Source organism: Apteryx mantelli, chromosome 8, assembly GCF_036417845.1.
Source record: "Apteryx mantelli isolate bAptMan1 chromosome 8, bAptMan1.hap1, whole genome shotgun sequence".
Taxonomy (NCBI): Eukaryota; Metazoa; Chordata; class Aves; order Apterygiformes; family Apterygidae; genus Apteryx; species Apteryx mantelli.
This window is the reverse complement of record NC_089985.1, coordinates 27,680,807-27,708,477: the sequence shown is the minus strand read 5'-3', so window position 1 is coordinate 27,708,477 and position 27,671 is coordinate 27,680,807. Positions and strand designations below refer to the sequence as shown.

General features: G+C 40.2%; 1 protein-coding gene across 12 annotated transcripts in view; it reads left to right on the top strand.

Annotated features, from left to right (window-relative positions):
• ADGRL2 (adhesion G protein-coupled receptor L2) overlaps positions 1 to 27,671 on the top strand; it is a 392,431-nt gene that overhangs the window by 60,918 nt on the left and 303,842 nt on the right. For all 12 annotated transcript variants that reach the window (XM_013961433.2, XM_013961430.2, XM_013961432.2 and 9 more), the window contains exon 2: positions 15,117 to 15,177. The gene's annotated coding sequence lies outside the window, so the exon portion shown is untranslated. The remainder of the gene's footprint in view (positions 1 to 15,116; positions 15,178 to 27,671) is intronic.

Genomic DNA, 27,671 nt, shown 5'->3' with positions numbered 1-27,671 from the left:
TTTAAGAGCAAATCATGAAACTACAATCATAGTGTAATAAAGGTGATGAGATATGCCTGGGTCTGCAGGCAGTCTGAGATGATTAACTCAGTGATTTGCTGATGCAGATAAGCCTCAACAAGATTTTTTTTCTCTTCTGTAAGAGTTAGGGAGGTTTTGACTGCAGCTGAGGCTCAGAAGGGTCTTCAGCAGCTTGGAGGATGTGAGTCCTCCGAGACACAGATAACAGTTGTCTATGTAATCCATCCAAAAAACAATTCTCACAAGGACATACAAGCCAAAGGTGACTTGTAGGGCTGGTTCCTCTGTTATCAATCCCAGCAAGAAAGTAGGCTGTATTATGACTGTAATATCCTTTAGGGCAGCACTGTTTTTTGCTTCCATTCAAACACTAATAAGATGAGAAAATGCATAATTAATAACAATATGAGCAGGGGTGCCAAAGGCCATGATTTGCGGTAGTGTTACATGTTTGTCATTGTGTTATGTATCCAAACTATTCTGCTAGTTGAGATACCTTACTCAATGTTAACCTTAACTACTAACAAACCTCTGTTACTCTTTGAAATCAGAGCAGATAGTAATAGTTTCTATTTAATGTACGGTGATTCCATAGTGTTGGGTCACATGTAGGAAAAAAGTGTGTGTGTGTATGTGTGCGTGCGCACACATATAAAATGTATGTAAAAGCAATACAGGCTTAAAATACCAGTTCTGCTTGTAGGTCACTGGAAGGCTCTGGTTTACAGCTACATTAACTTTAACAAAATTGTTTGGCATTTATATCTTTTTATTTTACAAGTTTACTCTGAAAGAAGCTAGTGAAACAAAACATAAGTCTTCCCTCCCCCTCAAAGTCACTTTTATGTTTCTCCTTTTTTAACATGGCAAAGTGGTTGTAAAATGCACTCTTGATTCTTAAATAAAACAGCGTGTAAGTAGGATACGTATGGGAAGTGGGCCCCTTTCTCGACATTTTATAGACCGCACAGGACCTCAAACAGGAACACTGATACTAAATGAAGACTTTTATTTATTTATTTATTTATTTGATTTGTGCAGGGTGCTTCATATTACTAAGAGATAGAAGGAAAGAGTGTGGACATTTCTAAGAAACTGTTAAAGAGAACTATTTCTTGATAATCAAGATGACAAAATGAAGTTCAGTTGTAATACAATTCAGTGAGAAATGGGTGATTTCAGAATAGCTATTCAGATTCCTGTGAAACTTAACAAGGAGCTGGATTGCCACTATGAGAAGAATAGGACAGACCATATAATTCGACATCTGGGATCCAGGAAGACCCCCAGTCGTGGGTACTATTGAAATTCAAAACCAAAAACGAAGTGTGCAGGAGGGAACCCTGAAATAGCACCAATTGTGATGCCTGCCTTGTTTATGATTAAGGCTGATTAAAAATGCAAAAACTACATTTCATTGTAAAAAACAGTGAACTGGAAGAGAGGGAAGAAAAGGCTTTAGGATTCAATTTTGTAATTTTTAAATCCTATGATTAAATGTGGAAAGGAATAGAGCTGCAGCATTTTGGGGATTGGGTTTTTTTTGTTTAAGACTGCAATTGTGTGCTCTTTTTTCCAAGGTAAGAGAATGTTAAGTACACTGAGATAGTATTGCTCCGTGCTTCCATGCTAATAAGGCGTGCTTCCCACAGTGTGTGACAGAAAGGATGAATACCATGCAGTGCTAATGGTTAATTTGTAGTGGCATGTGTGTTCCTTGAATGTTTGTGAAGTTTCATGATTCACCATCACACAATTGAATCGCTCCTTTTTTTTCTTTTTTTTTCTTTTTTTAAGATATAGTGATATGTAACGAGATGAAGCAATGCTGACAGAGTTTTTGAATGATACATTGTCCTCCACAGCCTATTCACTTTATTATAATAATAATGCTCCTTAAACTTGTTAATTTCTCACGATTTGGGGGCTAGAACGAGTCCTCATCAAATAATTTCTGTATTGACCACAGTTTAAAATGTTAATTACTGTGGAAGCTGTCACAGATAGCGTTGAAGCACGGTGATGCTAATCTATGTCATGGATTTGAAACTCCTTTGGGAAGCACATGTTTAGACTTACCGCTGAGTGAACATGACTGCCAGGATTACAGAGGCCGTGGACAGTGAAGAAAAGCAGTAATGCTCCTTCTGACTAGAAAGTAAACAATAGGGTGATTGTCTGCTTACACTTTGGGGCTAAACAGCCCAACTGCTGTGAAGCTCTAGGTGAAAAACTGCTATCAGCAAGGAGTCTTGATGTTTTCCTCGTGGAGCTCAACGTTGTCAAGGATTCAGCTGAGCCACCCTAGTGAGTGTACAGGAAGCCAAACAGGATATTCTTGTGTAGGCCCTGTTTTGTGTAATTATGCAATGCTTGAACTCTTGTGTGTATTCCAGAATGGATACCACACCTCTAAAAGGAACAGGGAGCCTTCAGCAGCAACTAGTGAGTGAAATATTCTTATGAAAAGTGCTCTCGATTGAAATCAGTGTGTTTATGTTTTCCGGTTATCTTCAGCAAGGATTGCTCCATCCTTTGTGCACCTCAAAGTTAAGAAATTATTTTCATCCAGTTTCACTTCCTGTTTGTTTTTTTCTTTTTTAACAAGTAATCTAAATAATTTCAGCTGTCTCTTAAAAAAAAAAAAAAAGAAAAGAAAAAAAAAGGCAGTAACGGAATAAGGAAAATGACCAAGGAAATGTCACTTCATCAAATATCCTCAGATATTTCTCAGGCATGTCTTGGATTTGATGAAATGCAGACAAATTCCTGACAAGCGGTTGAGGATGTTGCTCCATTTTAATGCAGGCTCCTCTTTTGTCCAGTGACTCCCAGATTTGTCCTGGGGAGCCTGGACACCTGCAAAATTCTGGCATGGGGGTTCCTGCATGTAATACTAGGGGCCAGAAAACACTGGAAGCTCTAGCTGTGTGTGTGTGTGTGTGTGTGTGTGCGCGCGCGCATGTGCATGCACATGTGTATCTACATACCAAGTATGCTATCTGCATAAGTAGTGTATATTGGTTTATTTAAGTGATCTGTTTGTTAGTCCTTTTTGTTTTTGTTTCTCTAAATGAAAAAAGCCTATTAAAAGCAAAGATTATTCAGAAGTTAATAGGCTGAATCCTGCCATCTCCTGTTTGTGCCACAGATAGTAATGAGACTACTCATGTGAGTAAGGATGATGGTCTGGCAATAACGTATTTGCCCAAAGAAAAAGCTTTGGCAAACGCAATGTGATGGACATCTTTGTGTTCTGTGAGTTATAGCACAAGTATAGATTGCTCCATGCCATTATAAGGACATTGCAAAGAGAAATCTGCCCCTCCCAGAAACGGAAGGGAACAAAAACAAATCCTTTATTTAAATGATGCTGGTAATGTTGTGAAAACAAGGAAGGTCTAACTGATCTTCCGACCCAAATTCTGCAATGAGGAGAAGCTGAACCAGAATAAGTCAACCAGGTTGCAAGAGTGTAAGTGAAGGCAGAATACGGTGAATTCTTTGTAACTTGTTCCACTCTTTGTCTGTAGTCCAGCAACACCTGGTACCTACCTTGGTCTGGGACCTCCATGATACAACACTGTACTGGGCAAAGAGGGAGACTTGGCTTTAGTTATCATATCCTGCTTTTGTTAGAAGTTTACATGAGGTGTTTTACTCTACCCCTTTGCATCATTTTTGTTCATTTATTAGTAGAATTGCACTGCATTTAATATGTACATTTCATAAAAGGATATAGGAGAGCAAGCCAAACAGGTGCAAAATGCTAACATCTGCACAGTTCCAGGGGCATTTTAAGGGTTAGGTTTTGTGGGAAAGTTGAGCAGTCTGACCCATCTCTCCTCAGTGGGTTTTTTTGTTTGTTTGTTTTTAAACAAAACACCCTAACACAGCAGAAAAAAAAATTTTTTTGACTTGAAGTAGAATATTTTTACTGGGGTGTCAGATAAGTGCCAGTTTCAGCACAAGGGAAGCGGTAGGAGCACGTGGCTGGGAACAAAGCAGGGGAGTGAGGCTGCTGCCCCAATCAGCAGCAGCAAGCTGTCAAGCTGTCTCAACTGTTGTGTGAAATCTCAACCTAAAGCAGGATTTGGGCAAGAAATCTCTATTTTTTGCTTATAGCTTAAAAAGCAGCAAAATTTTCTTAAATTGAGGAAACAGAAGTTAAAAAAAAAAAAATCTGCAGGTCCCCTAGTAAAGGTATGCATGAGCAGTCTTTCATTTTCTGCTAATAGATAGAATGAGACAAATTGTTTTCATTGAATTTTGATTCTCTCACCCCCCATGTTTTTAATATGCTTTTCATGCATTTTTTTTCTTTCCCATCTTTGTCCTTTCTGTACTCTCCTCTCCTTTCAGATTTTGTTTGTTTTTTTCCCCTTCGTTTCTATCCGTGATTAAGATTCAGGCAGTTCCTTTGTATTTGCTTACATCCCTGCACTTCTGCCGCAGTCATCAACTCTCAGTAGCTTAGTGCAAACTTTTTAGCATTTGGGTGTTTTTTTTAGTTTCTTGACATTCTTGCTCCTGGATTCGTGTTATTTCATGACCCTTTCTGTGAGTTTTGGCTTTTTATTTATTTGACATTTTGTAAAGAAAAGTAAGCTCAAAAATGCTTAGGTGACCAAGAGAGGCAAGGAAGTTAAAGGAAATAAAAGTATAGAAGTTTATTTTTTTCTTTTATGAGAGGACAGACATAAAGGACAATCTCATGATTCCTAGAAGCCCAGCACATCATTTTTGAGTACTTGAGATGTCACCCTCCGGGTTTCAGCACTGCGTTACTTTGCATATGTATAGACGATGCTGAGGAGTTTTGAACTTCTATGGGGGTCACTGTCCCTGCTGAATCTACTGCAGGGGCATAATAGGAAACCTTCTGTATAAAATTTAATTGACTTTCAAGCAAGCACAACAGCCTGCGATCTAGTATAGGTTGTAGTGGAGTCTCATGAGCTGTTCATTTTGAGAACTACTCTAATAATTTTTTAAAACTTTAAACTGGAGGTAGCCTACCTCTGGTTCCCACCAGTAGGTGTGGTGGACAAAGCACTTCCAGAAGGTTAATCAGCAGCATTCATTAATAACTAGGTAACAGTATCCAGCCTGGAGGCTATTAGTTGTTGGCAAATCGCTCGCTTGGTGCAAAGCTTGTACTTTTTGTTCAACTGGTTGAGTGCCTTCTTGTCAGGCTTCCTGCCGGAGGAGGTGCTCGGCACAGCCGCGGGGCTGCCTGGGTAATGGCAGTCCTGGAGTGGCTTTGCTGCTGGGACCTCGGGGTCTCCCTCAGGGTTCACATCTCCAGGCTAAGCCCTCTTGCAGGAATTCAGTATTTTAAGCCAGAGCAGAATAGGCTTCCTGAGGATACTGATTATGTCTTGGGAAGTAATTTTGCTTGTGTTGGTGATCAGCCTGGCTACAGTGAAAATACAGGAAAAATTGCTTGATTGTCAGTAGTCTTTCGATACTTTCCAGTGACTCCCTTTCATGTAACTAGAAACACAGATAAATTCTTCAGCTCACTGAGGAAGACTCATAGAAGAGATCAGCTTACAAAGGTTTAAAAAAAAAAAAAAGCCTACAGTATACACTATTTTACAGCAGCACAGCAAATCTCTGTCTTAAGTGTTGCTGTCACGTACATACGGGTGAATGAAGCAACATGAAGACACCGTAAATAAGCTAGGGCTTTGCGTCAGGCTAATCACTGGGTAGGCCAAAAAAAGTGCTCTGCCTGGCTTAATGGCTGACATTGTGTCCTATTACATTGCTGACTAATGTACTTTTCAGACAGATTTTTATACTATAGACTTGGCCTCAGGTTTTACTGTTTTAATATCTCTGTCCAAAAGGTGCCAGTTTTTCATACATCTATGTATATTCATTGCACTTCCTTGGGTAGACATGACATTAATTTTCTAGTTGGATTTCATATTAAAATGAAAAACAAAATAAAAAGAAAGGAAAAAAAGTTCCTGTCTTGGGAGGGGGAGGGGGCAACAAACCTCCCCAACAACAACAAAGAGCAGAGCCTGTTTTTCAGGTCACACAATTGCAAAAATATTACAATTAGCTCTCAGGATTTTTAGCCTCAGTGTATCAGACTGATATTTGTCAAACAGGCTTATGGCTTACTCCAAGTGATTTTAGTAACTCCAATGGGGCTATTTATGGTGTGAATTATTACTCAGCATGAGTAAGGAGATCAGAATTAAGCCCAGATACAGTCAGAAGGAAAGAAGGTTTCATCTGATTTGTCTATGATAGATCTGCCATGCTGCTAACTCCCTGGTCTTTCATTTAGCTTCTTTTTAGAGACTTTTGTTAAGACTTCCAAGGAGTCCTGAGAGGACAATTGAGCTTTTATGGTTTTTTTGCAGAAGTAGAGAGAAACAATCAAGTTGCTGGTTTTCTGGTAGTGTTGATTTATTTTCTGTTCATCCTGCAAATATTTTTTTTCAAAAAAAAAAAAAAAGAAAAAGTCAAGGAAGTGGACCTGAGCTTTGATGAGGGAGTGAGGGGGGAAGCTTCCAGGTTAATCTGAAGATGAGGATTTTCCAAGCATACAACAACATTATCATCAGTCCCTACGGCAGGGAGAGTTATAGCTTCTTTTTCTAAGAGAACGGTTTTCCATCTGAGAATGTTCCTGTTCAGAAAGACTTAGTAGCTAAAGAAATCAAATGGGTTTCTCACAAGAGGCTACAAAAATGAAACAACCCGTTTCAGACTACAGAGTTACTGGGCTGGGTGCTGGCTGCAGCAGTGCAGAACGGCTCATCCAGCCACCCAAGGGCTGTCCCCGGGTGGCAGGGGCAGCGCCAGTGCGCGGGGAGCACGGGACGGCGAGGAGCCCGGCCAGGAGCCCCGCTGCGCCTGGCTGAGCCTCAAGGCTCGCGCCTGGGGCTGATGTACGGCGCCTGACCGGGGCCTCCCTGCCCCATCCCACGCTTGGAGGAGAAGTTCCCCTTGCAGCTGACGGGAGTAGCTTCGTTTTGCCAGGAACTGTCTCCTCTTCTCCAGCCCTTGCGTGAAGCAGCCACAGCAAAGCAGGGGGTCGGTATCTGTTGTAAGATGGCTGAAGGAATTTGCGGCTTCTGGAGCCAATGGGACTGAAGTTTACTCAGGATCATGCCCTTAGTTAGCGTCCTGCAGCAGAAAGACCTAGAGTTTAGCAAGGAAACTCTCTCAGGGATTTATACTATTGATGACTGTAACCAAGCCTGGCAGCCCTTGGATCTTACAGCTCTCTCTGGGCCTAATCAAAGGCCATTGACGTAAACTAAAACATTTGACTTCAGAGAGCTGTGGATCAAACTCTGCGTCTACACTGACTGAATTTGCCCTCCCCTCAGACACAACCTCGCTTTAAATTCTTTTCTTCTGACAGGCCTGTAGCCTCATTCCTCTCCCTTAAGTTGGTAGGGCATTTCATGGCTCTCCAAGATGCCCAGAAGTGACTTTTTCTTTTTCACAGTACAGTTGCACATTATACCTAATTCAGGGTAACTGCTGGCTGACACCAAAAGTCCCGCCTCTGGCTGTGCGCTCCTGAGCATTGTTTTCCTGATATCAGGTTTAGAGATCATATGATCTAGGCAGGATGATTTGACAGAAAATTAACCCAATCCAACATCCCTCTCCAAAAGGAGCCACTGTCCTTTCAGCAGTTTTCAGCATTTGCCATGGATTAGCGTAATGTGACTCTGCGCCCTGAAAGTCTACAAAAGCTCTGCCAGGGGCATTATATAAAAGCAAAGTTAATTTGGATCAAGGCAGAGATCACAGACAGAGAAAACATTAAGAAGAATTTAAATGAAAATGATATGAAAAGTATCATTTGCCAGCATACAGGGCCTGGTCCTGAAGTATTAATTAGATACTGATCCAAAGATAATGGTTATGATGGATATTATGAGCCTGAAAACTATACTTAATGTATGTTGTTATACTTGCTACGATTCACTTCTTTTGTTTTTCTCTCTCAGCCCAGTTAGCTGTCAGTCAGTCTTTAGCATCTTGTTGAAAGGAGCTTGTTCTTGGTTTTCAGCCAAGTGTTCGTGGGCCACTACAGATATAACATCACAGCAAATAGGGGAATTTCTCTCCATTCTTCCCTCTTTCTCCTCCAGACCTTGGTGCTTTCTTTCAAGCCCAGTTGTTAAGTCTTTGTTAGCAAGCTGTCTTTTACCACATTCTTTTGCCCAGACATTGATGCATAAATAACTTCAGATTTACATGATTAGCTTTTTTTTTTTCTTCTTCTCTTCAGATATAAACTCATTTTAATTTCTTTCTTCTAATTTACATGGTTTAAATGTCATCTACTCATATTATTCCAATTTCAAAGTATACCCTTGAACCTCACTTAAAGGCTTGAACCCTTTTACTTTGGGTATACAAGTTTTGAAAATAAAAAATGTCTAAAAGGACCATAAGATCTATCATTAACTTCCAACTTTTAGCACTTTCAGCATATCTTCCTACCCCTATTGAGAGTCTAAGTAAATGTTCTTAGTTTCCCTTGGCACAGTAATGAGGAATTCACCCTATGCTTTTTCTTCTCCATGGTTTGAAATTAAAGCTGTGTCTCTAGCTATAAGGTGTGTAGCATATCTCTCCGACAGATAAAGTTCATATCAGATTCAAGCTACCCAGCTGTTTCAGAGTTCTGCTTTTATGTCAGGCTTTTGGATTTTGTGAGGTTGGAAGTAGACTTACTACGAAAATTCATATTAATTGTTCCTTTTAGTGATATCCATTAGTAGAGGCAGTATTCTTTATTCCTTACAGTCTAATTTAGTATTTCAATTTTTTAAATTTGGGAATATGTTCAAATTCTTATTGGAAAATTGCTCAGAAAAATTAGGAGGTTACTTTAGGAGGAACAGAACAAATGGAAGAACACTTAATTTTTAAAGGTAGAGGTGAAACAATTTCCCCTATACAGCTAGTGAGCATCCTTACTGAAACATGTTTAAAGTTCTTCTGCTTTCTCTCAGTGAATTATCTGACATTTGCTAGATAGCTTACAACTTCTCGCATTTAATCTACAGCAGCAGCAGAGCAAGCAAACACTAGAAAACTCTAAGTCCTGTAGTTATTGTCACTCTGAGAAAAGGAAGCTGTTAGTGCCTTCATGAAAAGATTCACAGGTGATGCGAGATGCTTGCAATTTCCAGAATCGCCAAGAAGCAAGCAGCCCATCTTTGTCGTTTAATTTCTCATAGGTCATTTGTGACTGGGACAGGTTCCGCAACTTGCCTCAGGGAAGCTAGAGGTTTAGATTGTATGCTGTGCAGCGTAGCTTCTTATTTAAGTAAAAAAAATATATATTGAAATGTTTTCTAGTTAATCAATGGGAAGAAGATGAGGTCCTTGCACTCAGATTCTCTGGAAGACTGCAGCTCCATGAATTTTGTGCACTCATGGCTGTGAAATTGGTGGGTTGATAGTGGAAATATGTAACATGAGGAGTGAGGAAAGGTGGCCAGCTCCCGTGACAACAGCCCTTTCCATTGCTTTTCCTTCAGAGTGAGTTAGTTATTCCTTTGTCTTGCTTCATAAAGTAAATCTACTACAAGTAAGGATTTTCTAGAAATATACAGTTTATAAATTGTATTATAGGGGCTTAGGAGCTCAGAATCTCCAGCTGGATTTTAAAGGTAGAGGAGATACAAAGGCAATGGAGGAAATCTTTTTACATGCCTGTTTCTAGAAATTGGTAAGTATCAATGTAATATCCCATTGCTTTCTCCTCTCAGCTGGGACCTCCACAGAGGAAAAAGTGCTGGGAAATAGCAAGGCTGGACAGGACAGGATGGGAAATATATACTTTTCAGAGGGTCTTTTGTATCCTAATTCTTCTTCATGGCCATGCTCAGCCCTTAGAAAGGGAGAAAGTACAGGGATGGCTTTATGCAAAAGTGAAAGTCTTTGAGGGTGAGACTACCCCCACAGACTGAATTTTGTCTGTACTATCAGGGAAGAATATTGTATAGAGTTGGCACCAGACATATGTGTAATAGGCCCAGAAAGACAGACTTGCCTAAGTCAGAGAAGGGGATAGTTCATGGTCTATATTCCCCTCCAACCCCACAATTCTCAACAGGAGCACTTTTCACATTTGGCTCCAGATTGCAATTAGGACCCTTCACCCTAAGGACCTTGTGTTGACCCAAACTCTGTCAAGTCCTTAATCTTTCTCTCTCCCCTTTTTCCTTCCCCTGTTTTTCCTTCTCAAAATTTGGGGAGATGTAAAGAGGTGAATAGACACTGTTGCAGAGGAGAAATGAGAAGGTGGGGCTGGGGAGGGGAGGAGGAGGTTTCTGCTTTTCAGGAAGAAAAAGTGTATGGGTGGCGGGGGATAGTGAAGGAAAGAATTACATGTTTCAAGGGGTTTAGGAAAGAGATCTGGTACTGGAAAGACAGGAAGACTAAAGGAGAGACCCCTGTGTGTACGGCCCCCAAAGCCTCTTGCAGTTCCCTAGGTCACCTTTAACCACTCTGGCCCAGTGACACCGCAGAACACGCTGACCCTTCTGATATCCTGGCACCTCAGCGATCCCAGCAGTCCTGTTATGCCGACACCATCCACTTGAATTTTGCTTAAATCACTGAGAAACACTTGAACTGAGGGCTCCCCATCACATGCAGAATAGGCCAAAACATGCCATCTCATCAAATCCAAAGCGACTGCAGACCATGTCTGTTTCAGGATAGAGACTTTTACGTCCTGTGAGCTGGTGGCTGTGGCCCTAGCCTGGGAAACTCATGACCTAGGTTCAGCTATGTGTTTTGCCAAATTCAGCGTGAAAAACTGTTCAGAGTAAAGCATGCCTGCTAGGCTACACTACATACCTTCTTGAAACAGACATTTTAACACTCCTTTGCTTTTGTTAAATCTTTGAGAGGCTTTGTTACAAGCTCAAAGTAGGGTGAAAACAAGTTTCAAAACCACAGTGTTGCAGCAAAAAGGATTTTCTGTCTTCCCATCAGTAATTACGTGGCTTCTTAAAAAAGGTGCTTTTTTTCTCAGAAGCTATGTTAGTGGCTAAAGACATGGAACCAAAGTGTCCCAAACAGCCACTTCTATCACTGGAAAATTCAAGGATTCACTTGGACTGATTTCCACGTAATTCTAAATATCCCCCACTGAATAAATTGGGAGAGGAGTTATCTTAGAATTGCATGCAAACAACTTTTCTGTATTTCCTTATTTACAGGGATATGGAATTAGTATGATATTTGTCTGTTATCAGAAATAAAAACTTAAGCTAGAAGATTTGCAAGTTGCCTTGATTTTTCTTTTTTTTTCATTTTATAGTAAAGCATTCTTAGGCCTCATTCGGTGAGTGTAAATTTTCCTGTTAAGTGCAGTTGAGAGCCCATTATGAGATTTCCTTGGGTATTTTGCTCTCCTTACCTGATTCCATTGGGTCTTTTGAACCAAAGTATTGCATTCATAGCTTCTAAAAATCCTTCCTTTGAATCTTGGTGTTGGGTTTCCTTGTTCTTTTCATATTTTAAAGTTTTTGGTTTTTTTTTTAATTCGTATTATGTTGGCATGTACGATCAGAGAACAAAAAGCCCTATCAATTTCTCCTTTCTGTTCGCAATTTGATTCCGAGATGGTTGTTCTCAAAGCTGCTCTGAACTTCCTCCCTTAAGACAAATGAAATTTTCTCTTCAGCTATGGAAAAGGCTATTGCCCTCTTACCCAAAATGAAACATTCCCAAGAGAAATACTGTCTTGTGTTCAGAACATTGCATTTTATCATCTTGAGAGACAGGCAGCCAGTCGGCTTTCCAGTTTGTATTCTAAAAAGATGAGCTTTAGGACTTAGTCACGGGGCTGGATTTTCCATTGTCCTAAACCCTTCATAGTCATTCACGTGAGTGCGCGATGGTATAAAACACTACCAAATCAGAATGGTAGTACCCTATTGGTCTGAATATAAGGTGAGGTTTTAAAAGGCTGAAGGAGGGGGGGAAAAAAAACAACTCTACTTGCTGTCTGTCTGGATTGAACATGTGGCCTGTAACCATCTCTCCTATGCCATGCTTCCTCTGCATCCCCGGCGGCGCCTGGTTTTAGGCAGGAGGAGGTAGGACGATAGCGCCGAGTCTCGCGGTCGGATGGGCCCCGCGTGTCTGGCGCATCTTTGCTGGGGCTCAGCGTGCCTGGCAGCCGGGCAGCGTGGCAGGTGGGCTGCGGGCTTCCTGGGCACGGGCCTTGCTATGGGGAGGTTGGCAGTGGAGCAGTACCTATCGCTTACCTTTTCTAATAGAAATTGTCACTTAACGGTCGCCTCACTCGCTTCTCGGAGCGAGGGAGATCTGCCCTTGTTTCCTACTAATGTCAGGAGTACACAAGATGCAGGCAGGAAAAGTCAGGTGCAACTTTAAAGGAGGAAGAGGGTCCCCAATCTCTAGGCAGATGAGAACAAGAAATCATTGTGATCTGTTTCTTAAAGACCTGTTCACACATGGTTTTTAAAAAGGCAATGGTGTATCAAGAGCAGGATAATGGAAGCTTAATCTTTAGTAAATTGTAAAGGTGTTGTGTTTAAGCTGCAGATACATCTCAACCATGATACCTGTCAGTGAAACGGACTACGTTTATTCTCCACTGTTTGAAAAGATAGAGACTATTGTGCCTTTCCTTTGACATTATATAGTGCTTAAAAGTGTAAAATAAGATACTGAAATAAGTTGTATATATTCTTGAATCATAAAAAATATCCATGTTAAAAAACCCCTCTGTCCTCTATGGGCCTGTAAGCTTAATGCTGACATGACTCTTTTATACAGCCCATTTAAGATAAAGCAACATAAAAGAGAATAGTTCTGTATTACAGATATTTGAAAAACCTAGTTTTAATACAGCTGCAACCTTGAATCCTTGAGGAAATTGCTTTCTAATGTGATATTGTTTTAAGCATTTCGACTTTTAATTAAACTGTTACAGACAGAAGTATTAAGGAAAGCTGTTGAAATCCAGCCTCTCCTATCTTCCCCCTCCACCCCCATTTCCAAAATAGACCATTTCTAAGTAAGTGACCATTGCCAACCTGAGCCAGAGGGCAGCATTCACCACCTTATGGTATGCTGCAATTTGCACTCCTGATGAATCTCAGCTACCTTTTAACTCCTCTTTCTCTGTACGATACCAATAAATGTATTAAAAAATGAATTGCTTCATATGGCCTAATGCAGAATTGTTAAGTGAATAAATGACATTGTCATTAGCATTCAGTTATAAATACATTTGAATTTTAAACTGCACACATGCTATTTCTGTGCTTGAAACTAGCAGCTTTTGCTTTTAAAAACCACACCATAGACCCAGTCACGCAATAATAATAATAATACTTAGCATCAAAGATGTCAAAGCTCTTCAGAGAAGATAGTATCAATATCTCAATTTGATCCATTAGAGACAGATATTAAAGAAGTCTCCTACTTGAGGCCATGCAGTGACCTAGTGGCGAAACTGCTGTAAGAATAGCACTCCCGTGTCTTAGCTGTGAGCTTGATTTAGTTTGTCATTTACTATTCTGGATATCAATTCTAAAATTAGATTTTATTCATGTGTTTGTTTATTGCTGCAAAGCTGTTTTTTCTCTCTTTTTTTTCCTCTTTTTTGATAATATTTGAGATCTCCTGTTTCAGTTTAGAATCAAATTCTCCTAGCCAGTTTAGGCTGGAGGAGAATTCCTTGAATACCCAGTTATTAATAACTCTGGTTTCACACTCCCCTCCCCCATGTCCCTTACTCTAATCACTTCTAATAAAATATTTTTGATCAGATTAGAAATGTATGAAAGAATGGAAAATATTTCTTGTCTCCCAGACACATACAAAGTACTTTATTATTTATTAATTATTATTATTATTTAAGACAGAACCGCAGATAAGATAAACACTTTTAAAAAATAATAAAAATGAGTAATGAAACACTTGTCTGCTTCACTTGGCAAAGAATCAGTCTGGGGTTATTATCAAATACCAGGAGGGAGTGGAAGAGAAAGAGAGGGAGATGGCTGCAAAGCTCATTTAGAGATGGGAATCCTGTGCTCTCAGTTCAGCCTGTGGAACAGTGAGTTTATCTGCAAAGCTAAATCCTGAAGCAACTTCAGTGACTCCAGTGGACATTTGCTTGCTTACATTAGCTGAGTATCTAACGCACTCTGTATTGATTTCAAGACAACATCTCCAGATTTGAATTAGGATATCTGAAAGTAAGGCTTGACCAGAATTTAATAGACAATGGTGAGAGAGGTTTCATTGTGTTTTTGTTTTACAGCAGCTGATGGGAGGGTTTTAAATCCACACTGTTTAAGATCACTTTGAACCCATTTGCAGCTGACTATTGGCCACCACTTTGAAATTTAAGAGAAACCAAACATATTTCAGGACGTTTGTTTCAACCACAGATATAAAACAATAGGGTCCCACTGCAAGCTGAGAGCCCGCTTCTTTTAACAGCGCACATACCACTTCAAGGAAGAAAAGCATGAAAAGAAGCAGTGGTGTGCAAATCAGAATAAACCCTCGCTGAATCTGTGCTTGCGGAAGAATTCAGACCTCTCTTTAGTCTCTAAAGGCAACTACTTTCCCTCCAGATGAGAGAGAGATTCGGTTTTAATGGTGGTGGCAGTCTTCTGCTGAATGACCTTAATTTTCATGATCAATGCAGGCAGGTGGCAACACTGGTCTCTTCAAATAACTGATTGTAGAGGATTACAAGCTGATTTTTTTTTTTTTTTTTATTAACCCTTGTCCCCTGCTACATGGAATTCAGCAGTTCTCCACCTGCTCTCAGCCACAGAGCTGAACTCCTGGAATCATTCAGCCACTTTTTCCTTCCTTCCTCCCTGTCTGCAACACCCTTCTGGCACTCCTCAAGGTTCACTAACCAAGGAAGAAAAGTCCCCCACATCCTTCCCATTGTCAGATAAATATAGATTGCTTTCTGGCCAGGGATGTGATTGAATTTATCTTGTTTTGCTTTTTAATGCTTGTAATGTTTGTATTTTAAGTCCACTAATTTTTTTGTGTGCTTGTTCTTTGTTTTGTGCTTCCTCCAGGTGACAGAACTCCAGGGGCATCATTTCGCCTGAAGCTGAGAGCAATGGGATCTAAGCTCGGGTAAGATCCCTGTAAGGGACTGGGGGTACTACTGCGGCAGTCTTAATTTTGACTTCTTCCCTGTTGCCATTTCCTTTTATCCTTTCCTTGAAGGCATTTTTGACCAAGTAGAGATGAACATGTACCCCACTAAACTTCACTTGGGCATTTATCCATTAGTTGAACTTGAATTAACTTTTTCTTTGGCAATTTTCACCACTGTTATTCAATGCAATGTGTGCTGTCAACCCTCTGAGCCTGCAGGCTAGCCTAGGACCCCGGCTCATATCCTCACATTGCAGCATGACATGCTGCCACTTAAGCATTTAATTATATGTAAGGAGACAACGGTCCACATTGTGCCCTTTACAAAAGAGCCACAAGGAAAAAAGAAGTCCCACTGCCTTGCCAGCCAAAAGGATCTTTGCCAGCACCAGGTGGTGGGAAGCATGAGGCAAGTGAGAGGGGTGACTCCTGGCACTGCTTGTGCAGCAAGGGTAGCAATTAAAAAAATATGCTGCTTTTGAGAGAGAGGCCAGTAGCATTTGGCGTTTGGTGTCAAGGGTCTGAAAAGGGTGCCATGTGAGGCTGAAAAGCCTTGTAGGGGTTCCTAATGAACCATTTTCTGTGCTCCACAGCCTACTTGGATGATTGTGCTTAGCTGGCTACTGTGTTCTAGTGTCCAGGTCTTGCCAAGTGGTTATCTTCCTGCTTGCATCTGTTTTATTCCGTATTCACCTCTCTGGCTAAAAGAGAACTGAATATCTAGGAAGCTGTTGGGTTGGGTTTTTTGTTTGTTTGTTTGTTTTTTGATTGAAATGATCTCCTAAATTTCCACCAGTTGTCTAATTTAATTACCTTGTTTCAAATACCATTTTAGTGGGAGATGTAGAAGAATAGGAACATGAAATCATCCATACATAAATGTATACTATGCTTGTTTGGGGCATACTGTGATGTCTGTACCTAGCTCCTCTTTTCCAGCAATAATAGGCAATCTCTGAGTCATTGGGCAGGGACAACCAAGCAGCAAGTAAGTTTAGCTGCAAGTGTCGGCTTTGCAGACTTTCTGAAGAGGTTTAACAGCTTCATGTAAGCTACAGTAGTACGCGCTTTCCTTTGAGTACTAATAATATCATGTTGTAACTTCATCTTCAACACTTGTGGGTTCTTCTATGTTAACAGGAGAAAACCTGTCTTTATATAAGCTTATTTGGGGAATCAAACTGTATTACCGAAATTAATATTGTGCTAGGTAGGTAAACTTTGTAGCTGAAAATTAATTGCTAGAATGTACACAGTGATTGAGAAACTGTATTCTATATAACCACTACCTAGTTTAGGAGGGTGAGGCACTATGATTTGTACTTTTAGGTCTCTGGTTCAAATTTATATTAAAACAATAGCAACACATTCGATAGCAAATCTATAGTGGGTCTCTGAAGTCATGCTGCAAGCTGTGTAAGGCAGTAATAGACAAGTGTCAATTTAAAATAGAAAGGTAAACTATTACTAAAGTTTGTCCTTTCCAGGATTTTAAGTTATATGATCAAAACTCATCTTTTGTTAATTCCAGAACAAAATACTATTTGAAACAAATATCTGTCTTTAGAAAATTGGGTCGATTCTGTGTTTAAAGAGAGATTTGCTGTGCATTGTAGGAAAGCTAGATATATAAGTGGGGTATTCGTTTATAAATTCATATGGTCACAGAAGAGATTCTACCTAATTCTATCTACCTACCTTTTAAAAGAAAAAGGTATGAAAAAGAGAAAGACTTTAAGGAGATGACTGGGATGGAAAGGACAGATAATGCAAGCTTCAACTGCATTTATAGTAGTTCGCTTTTGTAAGTGAAATATGTTCTTTATTTAGGAAAAGAATGAGAATATTAAATATGTTGCATGCCGGTGATTCTTTGGATTTTCATTTCATTGATCAGAACGGAATAAAAAAATCTTTCTGTACGCTAGCTCTTTTTCCAAATTCCCAGTCTTGATACTTTGTGTGCATCAGTTTCTTTTGGTGCTCCATGGAGAGGCTGTACACAATTATGCCTTGCTAGTAAAACAAGGTAAAATAATATAATCCCATTGCATTGTCACTGAAATGAAGCATATGATAACTTATTGTTTCAGTTGATCAGCAGGGTGGCCTAGTACAATGAATTCCCCTTTCCTAGCTTTGGCTTATCTTCTGATTCTTGAGAGACACAACAAAGAAAAAATATAATAGCAATAGTCTTTTTGCTTTCACCTTAACATGAGTATTGTAATAGAGGAGTCAGCGGAGGGAAAGGACAAAAAATCTGTGCAGCACCTGAACAGCACCACATGCTTGCCTGACTTTGTATTGAGACACTGGACTTGTGCAGCAACACCTGCACAGTGTAATGAAAACACATTCAAGTTCTGCCCTCAATATGAGGCCACCTCTAGTCTGGATATAATGTTATGTCCCTTTACCATACCTAAAGATATTCCTTCCTAAATCAGGCCTGCTGTAAGCACTAAACATAAATATCGTAATTTTCTGCACTAAACAATTCACAGTTTAAATAGTTTAGCTCTTGGAATGTGACTTTCTGGACTATACTTGTCAATGATTGCAGACATTTCCACAAAAGGAAATACAAAGGTAGGTCTCCCCTACAAAACTTTCTTCCATCCATCAGTTAAATCATCAGAATATTGAGCATTTTCTTAGAAAGAAATAATAGGCTGCTTCTGCACTTCATATATTTGCTTTAAGAGTTGTTGCCGTCTCTCTTGGTTTGAGCAATGGGAAAGCAAACACAGAGCTTCCTTGCATCTTATCCTGCTCTGCATGAGAACACTTCCCCTGCTACATGGGTTTTAGCCCAGGCCATAGTGGCTAATTTTTTAGGGAACCCCTTGTTAAAATATTCTCAGCCCATAAATGATAATAGGGAATTAAGTGAGATGATACAGTCTGTTCTCAATGCACTTTTTCTTCCCTGAGGTGCTGTGAAAGGAGTAATGTGAATTTCCAAGGTAAGAAATGTATTCATCCACCTCTTTCTTGCACCCAAGAGGCAAAGCATTGCGCAAACCCCCTCAGAGCTGTGCTCAGGAGGGTGTGAAATCTGTGCTGCAAGTTTCAAACTAGGGCCTGGCTTCTTCATTAACAATTCAAATAAAATGCCTTAAATTTTGTGGTGGATATCACAGGAGTGGGGTTACTCAAAGAACTTGCATCACGCAACCTCGTGATGTCCATTAAAATGTTCACCATACCAGCCCCTTCCCCTACTCCCATCCTCAAGCACAGCATAGCATGGGCTGCCTCTAGGAAGGGCTTTAAAGACCAGCTTCACTCCAGTTCTTTAGGGGAGGTCTTGTGCCCATCTGAGACCACTGAAAGGCTGCCAAAGCTCTATTCCTGAGCCTAAAATAGATGCAAATTGTGCAGATGAAGGAGAGGAAGCTCTAACAGCCATTGAATGCAGTCTGTGAACACTACTGTTTCATTTATAGTGATGCTACCCAGGCATTTGCACTTAAAAGGAACAATAAAGAGGTGTCAGAACAATCGCAAGGCTGCAGAATTTAAACTGCAGCAAAGACATTTTGAGCCATGTGAAATGTTGCCTGCAAAAGATCTGCTTTTTCCGTTAGTTTTTGTTTTTACTGAAGGCTGTTCTAGTTCTCCTTGTTTTATGACATGGAATGGTTCGTTTGCCTTCAAAGCCTCAAGATGCAAAGAAGGAGGGAAACAAATTAAGTCAAAACTGCAATGACTAGTGAAAACTGCACAAAGTGTGTCAGGGCTCTCTATTTTTCTGTTTAGTTTTGAAATAACTCGACTATACAACTGGAAGATGGTTGATTCACTAACTAGAGCCAGCCAAGCTCTAGCAGATAGCAGTAGGTATGCTGCGATGCTTCAGTGTTTTTCCTCCTTACAGGACAAAGGGCTAATCTTCAAATGATACAACCTTTGTAGGTATACACGTACCACGATGAGGATCTGAGCTGCTGTTGCCTTTTAGTCCCTTGATGGGGAGAGGGGGATTGGCACAGGTGAGAAACTGCAGGGAAAAAAAAAACATGCAAAAAAATACCTAGTGGCTGTCAACCAACAGACAGTTACTGATTAACAAAGAATACCAGGCTTGCATTTAGTGTCCTGTTAAAAGCACAATAAGCTGTGATTGTGAGCATGATTATCTGTGAGTGTTGCTACTTAACAGCTGCAAATGTGAAAGCTCCGTGTGTCTAGGAAAAACAAGGAAACAGAAGCATTTATTGTTGTTGTACCACAAATATATGTGTTCAAAGTGCCCTAATCCTGCTGAATAAGAGCAAATAGCCCTTGAGAGAGGGAATGGGGAGTCTGCAAAGGAATAGATACAGTTTGTACATATAAATACAAAAAAAAGTTGGAGTAAAGCTATGTGAATGTTAAGGTAAGGCTAGTTTTGGAGGTAAATCAGAATAATATGCATTGTAAAATCTGTTGTCATTCTGTGTCTTCTAGACCTCCTGTGGGATCTTGACATCTGATTTTTATACATAGTGTTCATTTGTATGCCATTAGTGCTTAGAGGCCCTGGCTGAGACTCAGTCATAGTAATCTAGCTATATCCGAAAGGTTTCACAGCCTAAATAGGTAAATGTCCCAAAATTGAAGTCAATTCAGGTTTCCGAAGTCCTTGTCCTATCTTAATGTTGTTGGTTTTTTGGGGGGTGGAAGGGGGTAGGGGAGGAAGGGGGGAGATTGGCTTGTTTTTTTGTGGGTGGGTTCTTTTGCTTTTTTTTTCCTCAATCTTCAGTAAAATGAGTGATCTGCACAATGAGAACATACTGTTGTCATCTTACAGAAAAGTTATAGCATAATTAATGATAGTAAAATGCTCTAAGAGCCTTCTAATTGATATATTAGAAGTTCAAAGTGACAGTGTTTATCATATAATATAGATCTGAACCGTGTGAGCAACTGTCTTTTGAATCAGTAGCTTTTAGTGAGGAGTGTATTTCCCAGGAGGGGAAAAAAAAAAAAAAAGGCAAGAGTTTTTGCTTTAATAGTTCCGTCTGTATGTGTGTCTGTATATGTGAGTGAAAGAGAGATCATGCAGGGCAAAACATACCATAAATGCTGTAAAGTCTCATACAATTGTGTCAAGCAGTAAACCCAAATGAACTTGCAAAGTCATGCACTAGTTCAATTTTGGAAAGGAAACCCTGGCTTTGAAGCCAACTAAATCAATCCCTAGTTCAAATTAAATTTGGAGTATCCTGTGAAGCTCCAATATACAACTCCAATAACAATCAGCTCTTAAGGTGCAGGCAAATAATGTTTCATTTAAAAGAAACTGAATGAGGATTACTGACAGAGAAAGTTTTTGATGCTGTTTTGTCATTAAAGTCAAATTATAGCATTATTGTCTTAATCCCATGTGTCTCAATCATCTCTTGCTCCTTCTGTGTCTCTCTTTAATGCACAAAAAACCCTATGCATGGTTGGTCTTGTGTCTTCATCTCATTAAAACCTTGCCATGCAAATGTATCATAAGTGTTGCCTGAAGACTTCTGTCTCATGCAAAATTTAGCTTAAACTCTACTGGCATCAAATAATTTGTTATGCACAAACCTTCTGTTTGGTTTGCTGACATTCCTTCTTAGCTGACTCTCATAGTGATTCATTATCTTGTGATATAGATTTCCAAGTATCATCTTTGTATTGATTTTTATATCTTTAATAACCACTCCACAGAAGATGGCTCCACTTGGTGTCATTGATCGCATCAAAAATTCAAGGCTTACAGAAATACTAGAGGGCTAATTGGTAGCAGAACATTTCAGACTTAATCTTAATGCAGTCTTAATCTTCTGCACTAACCTTACTTGAAGATTTCCTTATTGAAACTAAAGGGAAACTAGTGAATAACTGGAAATTACCTGGTGAGAGCAGGTAAGAACATGAGAAACAGGACTGTAAGTGTGGAAAATGGAAATAACAAAGATTAGATTTGAAAAACAACTTTTTTTTTTTTTTTTGTCTCTTCTGCTCTACCTAAGCATCCTTCTTAAATAAAAGGCAGTATATAATTCTTCTGTTAGGGTGAAAAAGTGTGTTCACTACATCACACACTGCACAGTGGGCCAAATGTACTTGGATTTCTGACTTAATTTAAAGAAAACTATTATGCTTGACATGTTCAAAAACCTGGTCTGTATGTCACTCTTTTCAAGAGGAGGTGATCAGAGATAGGTAATTTTATCTTTAAGTTCCTATGTTAGATTTAAAGGCTATACATGTAAGCGTCAGGCCTCAGTCAGGCCTTGGCTAGGTTTGAATTTAGGATGCTTGAAAATGTGGGCCAGAACGGCAATCTGGGAGTCCTTCAGGCTGTTTAATTTGCTCTAATGTGCTGCTTAAAGCTTCTATCTCTTGTTACAGTCTTTCAGCAACTTGATTTGTTGATGACAAGGAGGTGATATGTGTGTCCATGTTTTTTCGGGGCTACATTTGTGACACTTTTTCACTAAGTTATTTTCCAGGATTTTGCACTGCTGAGTTTTATCATAAAACTTCAAGACAACTGAAAATAAACTGCCCTGAAATATTAGGGATGGGTTTTGCAGAAAATCCAGTGATAGACGAAGAACGTGTAGAGACAGCAACATGTTAAAACCTGGAAAGATAATTTCTCAAAAAAGCTGCCCTTGTAAATTGTTAAAAAGCTGTTAAAAAAAAGTGTCTCCCAACAGCCACATGGTCTGTGGATTAAACATAGCAAGGCAGATTGTCCAGCTAGTACTAAGAGTATCAATCAGGGCTACTCAATCAATTCTCGCCAGTAAAAGGCATCGGGACAGCATCAAGTCTGCTGGTTCAATCAGGCACTGCCTGCCATCTGTGCAATGGGAACTGCCTAGTATGCTTCCTCAAACATTAGAAGAACAGCTAGAAACATGGGATCTCCCATAGGAATGTGAGACGCATCATATGTCTGGGACCTTAGCAAGAATAGGAGTAAAATGTATTCACAGACAAGGTTGAAGTCCCCTGTTGGAATAACCTTGGTCACTTTTTCACAGATTTCTGGAGATCTCTATCCATAAGGAGCCTCTGTGGTAAGCACCAGACCCTATCAAGTCGGGCAGCTTAGAACTGGTTTGAACAACCTAAATTTGGAGCTGGCCATAAGAAACTCATTATTCTCACAAAGTCCAATCGAAAACCCATTACACAGTTAATGCATCCATTCACCCCCTCATGCCTTTATTATGTTTCTGTTGTCATTCTCAAACTGATAGGAAATTGTCCACATTCAACCAGCTCTTCTTGAACAGGAATTTTCAAGGTTTTTTTCATTTGAGATTTTTATTGTGTTCATCACTATTACCTGACTGAAGAAAGTATTCCTGCAGTAACCTGATCAGTCCGGGAAGTGCTATCACCTTATTTCCAGGGAGAGGGCCAGAGAAATAAAAGGTCTGGCTGTGCGCAGTTTATTCACACTGGTGAATGGTGACTCCCAGAAGTTTTGTCTTGCCCTGTTGAACTGTCCCTATTAATAGGAACATTTTGCTTAGCCATCAGCATGGCTGAGGGATCTAAGGTTTGACCCAGGGCCAACAGGTAGGTTATTTGACTAGAGACAGTGGTAGAGCCAGGAAAGAAGTCTGTATCTACTGACTTCCAGCCTTGTATTTTGCCTTTCTCTTAGCTTAGAATTGTCTTCCATTTAAAAAAAAAATTAAATAAACATTATAGGCATTCCCCCCCCTGCATTTAATGTGGATGTGATTGTCAATGTTTACATACATTATTTGTATTAAAAAAGGAAAAAAAAATGGAACTGGAAGGTGCAATGTGTTGACAAGATTTAGATAGCTGCTTTCTTCTACCTGAATTCAAATATAAACGCAGGGAAACTTCTCCTCTTTGCCCCCAGCAGCAACATAATAGAAAAGGCTGTGAAAAGAAGTGCCAGAACAAACATGATCCAGATGTCTATTAAATCTCTGCCTTTCTCTCTTAATTTTTTTCACAATTTTATTTTCTAGCTATATTATTAGTTTTTCAAGCATGGAGAGTAGGACAATGAGGAAAAAAGCTACCGGTGATTCCAGAAAAAAGCAAATACTGAGAAGTAAAAGCTTAAGAGATCATTTTCTTGCTTTTGTTTCTACACAAAATGTTTTTATTCCATTCATTGTTTTGTTTTCAGAATATTTCAGTTTTTGAAAGAAAAGCCCTGTGATCTCATGCCTTAGTTACTTTGAAATTCTTCCTTTTTCTCATAGCATGTATAACTTACAGCTTTTAGTAAGCATCATTCTTCAAATATATCCCTCACTTTGTCCACCTGCCACTGTTCATAGTTCACGACATGTAGCTGTGAGACCTGCTTGTGCTGCAGGATATAAGAGTAATTCCCATTGATTTCAATGGGTATTACATGCGTCCTGCAGCGGGAGAGTAGGACCCGCAAGTTTCAGTGAATAGCAAATAGTCATGTAAAATCCATGGGTCCTATTCTTTCACTGCAGGATATGTTGAAGTCAAAGGGAGTTACTTGTTAAACAGTGTGACAGGAAAAACTTATCCTTATAAAATAAAGCTGTCCATTCATTATTGTATTTTGATGAATTTGTTTCAAAGATCCTAGTAATCTCACTTTTTCTTATTGAAAATATATTAGCTTCTGACCTTTTGCTTTCTTCCACTTTATAATTAAAAAAGAAGCTAACCCCAAAGAAGACACGTATAAGGGAAAAGCCCATAGAATGAATGGGAAAAAACCGGTTTATGAAATCACCATGATTTAGTATAGATTCTAAGCAACTCTTTGTGAAACACTAAAATGTGATTATTCTCAAGGAAGGCTATCTGCTCACACTAGGCATCACAGCACAAATACCCAGTATTAGTGCCACTCATCTAAAATGATCTAAATAAAAGAAGTTAGAAGTTGGCAAACAGACACAGAATTTGCACTCTTGGTATCTCAAAAACTTTTCTTGTGGCTTGAATTTTGAGGCTGAGCTCTGATCGGATCCAAGTTCCCACCCAAAGCAGAATTCAAATATCTCCTTCACAAGCATGTTATAACATTAGCCGAAGGAAAGGGTTTCTTCCCATCCCCCTGCCTTCTCTTACTTCTCCACCCCCAAGTACTCTCCTTGGTAGTTTGAAAGCAGAAAAGAACTTAAGAAATCTGGGCAGTCTATCAGTTTGCTATGGTTCATTTTAGCTAATCCAGACATCCAGCACAGCAGGGGGAAAACTGCTGTATCTAGTGAAACAAGAGCATGAATAATTAAAACTCTGTTATTAATGAACTTCCAGTCGTTATGTAAATGAAACTGATTTCAAGTCTAATTTGTCAGCCTGAATTCTTTTTCTGTTCTCCTTTTGTCTAGGACAAGAACTCATCATAATGGACTTGATAATAAAACACTGGCAGACATGCTGTGTGCAATGCCCATCTGAGTTAGAGCTTTTAGCATGGTTAATTGATACAGTTACTGCAGGATAAGTCTAAAAGGCATTTTGTATGGCTTTACATTTTACAAGCTTTTTTTTTTCTCTCCCCCCCCCCTTCTTCTTTTGACAGTACCAGCCATTCTTTGCACATTCCTCATTACCGTTTACCTTTACATTTTACATGAGGGGTGGCTTGTAATTACTGGCTGGTAAATAGTTTCCTTTGCATTTTGTGTGTTGTTCAAAGACAGCAGAGTTCAGAAAGGTCTGTGGGAAGGGAAGTGTGTAGTTATCAAACAATGGCCAACAGTCACCAGGAGAAAAAGCTTGTCAGAGCCCAGGGCTACTGAGCACTGGGCCCTTGCCCCGTTGCCTTGGATCAGGTGTCAGTCATCATCCTGCCTACGACATTTACTTTGATATGAAATAAGCAGTAGTGAAGTTGTATAGAAGGACAACCACTCCATAGGAAAGGGTCCCAAGTAGAGTCTGAGTTTTAACTTCCCTACTATCACCAGAGAGAGGCATGTTCTTTTGAAATAGTCCATGCCCCATGTTGATCAAGCTAGGCTATATAATTGAAGTTGTTGTGAACCTGTTGGGGGCCAAGGATAGCCTCCAAAATTAGTTTTTATATCATGCTATTTTTAAAAAACTCCTCTGTGTGTTTCTTTTCATTTTCATCAGCTTTCTCTCTCTCTCTCTTTTTTTTAATCTGCTTATCAATTTTCAGCATATTTTGGCCTATTATTTCAGACATATTGTTGTCAGTGTGAAGAGTTTTTCAGGAAAAACATGCTAGTGAAGGTTCATGAAGGAAAGAAGGACAGGGGTGTGAACATTTATTTCTATGTGTGCCTTGGGCCAAGCAAGGAAGAGATTAATAAAAGGACATCAGAATAGGTTATTTAAAAAAATAAATAAAAAGGGGGGAAGACCTCTGTCTTTCTCTTCTCTCAAAACCATGGAAGAAACAGTGCCTGCAGTCTCCTGGCACCAGCCCAGGTCTGGTATAAAGGGGGAGCTGGAAACTGGCCATTTTGCTCACAAGAAAACTGTGAAGTAAGAACTGTTTGTTTTATCCTGTGTCAGAAACAACCCATCTCTTTGTTTGCCTTTTGCTCTTTGGAGCTTTTTGTTATTTTGAGCTTGTTTGTTTGTTTGTTTTCGCTTTGTGACAGACTTTTCTTCATCATTTTGCTTTTTTAAGACGGACAAAAAGAAGGGAAAGGATTTCTGCTTCTGCTCTAGGAAGTTGAATAAAGGTGGAAAATTCTCTGTGTGGAAATAGGAGAATTTATGTCTCGACGTTTTCTTCTGTTTTTTCTTTTTCCCTCCACCTTACCTTTTCTCTTCTGCCATCTTTGTACAGAGGTCTAAATGCAGACAGAGAAAGCTGTAGAACTACCTTGTAGGCTATTTCTAAAGGAGACTGGCCTGTTGGTCTTGCATTAGCCTGGTGGGCCAAGTCAGAGGTCATTGCTGTGGGTGTGGGAGACCTGAGGCAAAACGTACTGGTGTAGGAGCTGGAAGGAATTACTGCAAGAGGAGGACAGGAGGTAGGTGAGGAGAGTGTGGAGAGGTAGAGTGTCCTTCAAATGGTCACGCTGGGACAGCGGGAGCAATAGAAACCTGGGAAATGAATGAAGCTACAGAAGGGAATATGGGAGAGCAGGTGAAGCATGCAGGAAAGTGGCAGGAGGCAGGAGGGGAGGCAGGGGCAGCCAGGCAGGCAGAGAGCGTCCAGGAGTTGTTCTCTGGCGTTAGAGACTGATGGCAGATTTCACAGCAGTGGCAACTTGAGTGCAGTTATTTCTCTCTTTCAGCTTCCTTAAGGATATTCTTGAATGTGTAGATTTTCTGTAAATGTCACACATCAGGTGCTAGCATGATCCTAGAGAAACTGTTGTTAACTGGAATTATTTTTGCATAAAGCTTTTGCTGTGGAGTCACAGCCGCACGTCTTACCAGAGCTAACATACAGCGAGGCTGGACGTACACTACTGCTAGGCGGGGAGGAGGCAGAAGGGCTCTCCTGGCTTTCGGGGCACCTCTCTCTGTTTTCGAGCCAGCGGTGACTCTGCGATGTGCCCGGCTCGGCCTCGGGCTGGAGCCTGCGAGGGAAACCCCGAACCTGCGCTTGGCCCGGGGCTTCTCCGTGTAGCCCCGACCCGCCGTGCCGCGCGCCTCATCAGGACACGCGCGTTAGCGTTCGGCAAAACCGGGGCCTGCCCGGAGCAGCTGCGCGTGCTCAGTGCCCTCTGCCTCGCGCGGGGCAGGAGGACCCCCGCGCCAGGCCTCGCCTGGGGCAGCTTTGGGGACGCTCCAGCTCTCCTGCCTTCTTGACTTCCCTGTGCGAATTGTAAGAGGTCGTCAGGGAATACTGTGCCGGTCCCGCTGAAGGAAGAAGTTGTTTTAAAAGCAACTCCTTTCTGTCGCACCTCGAGCTGAGCGCTACCTGGTGCTTTGAGCCTTCTGTCAGAGAGTTTAGGGTATGCGGAGTATGCGTTAAAATCTCTGGGGGAATACTGCTGCTTGAGAATATCTATTAGAGGTGTATTTGGAGGATGTCTTTTAATATTTGCTAGCCTGACTTTATTATTTTTACAATAATAAGACCCAAAATAGACTGGATACTTGCTGAAGCTTTAAAATGTTCTTGCAACATAAACATAATGTAAAAACTAATTTAATTCTAAGGCTAGAGCTAAAAAGAAGGGATAAGGGGAGAAGCAGGAGAAAGAAGTTCTGTGTTTCTGGAAAACAAATTCTGTCTTCCACAGAGCAGGTGCTCATAGAAAGCTTAATTTTAATTCAATGTAGCTAATATCCCAGTTCACACTGTTTGGAGTAACACCAGGGTAACACAGAGCTGTAACAAAGATTTGTAGATTTTCTTTATCTCTGTAACAGTTGCTACAAACACATTTGGCTATTTTTTAATTATTATTTTACTTCATCTATATCCAGCAGCTGGGGGGGGGAAAATAGCTTTTTTTTTTTTTAACAGTTTAGAAGCCTTTTTTTTGTCACAGTTAAACTAAATATACACAGGT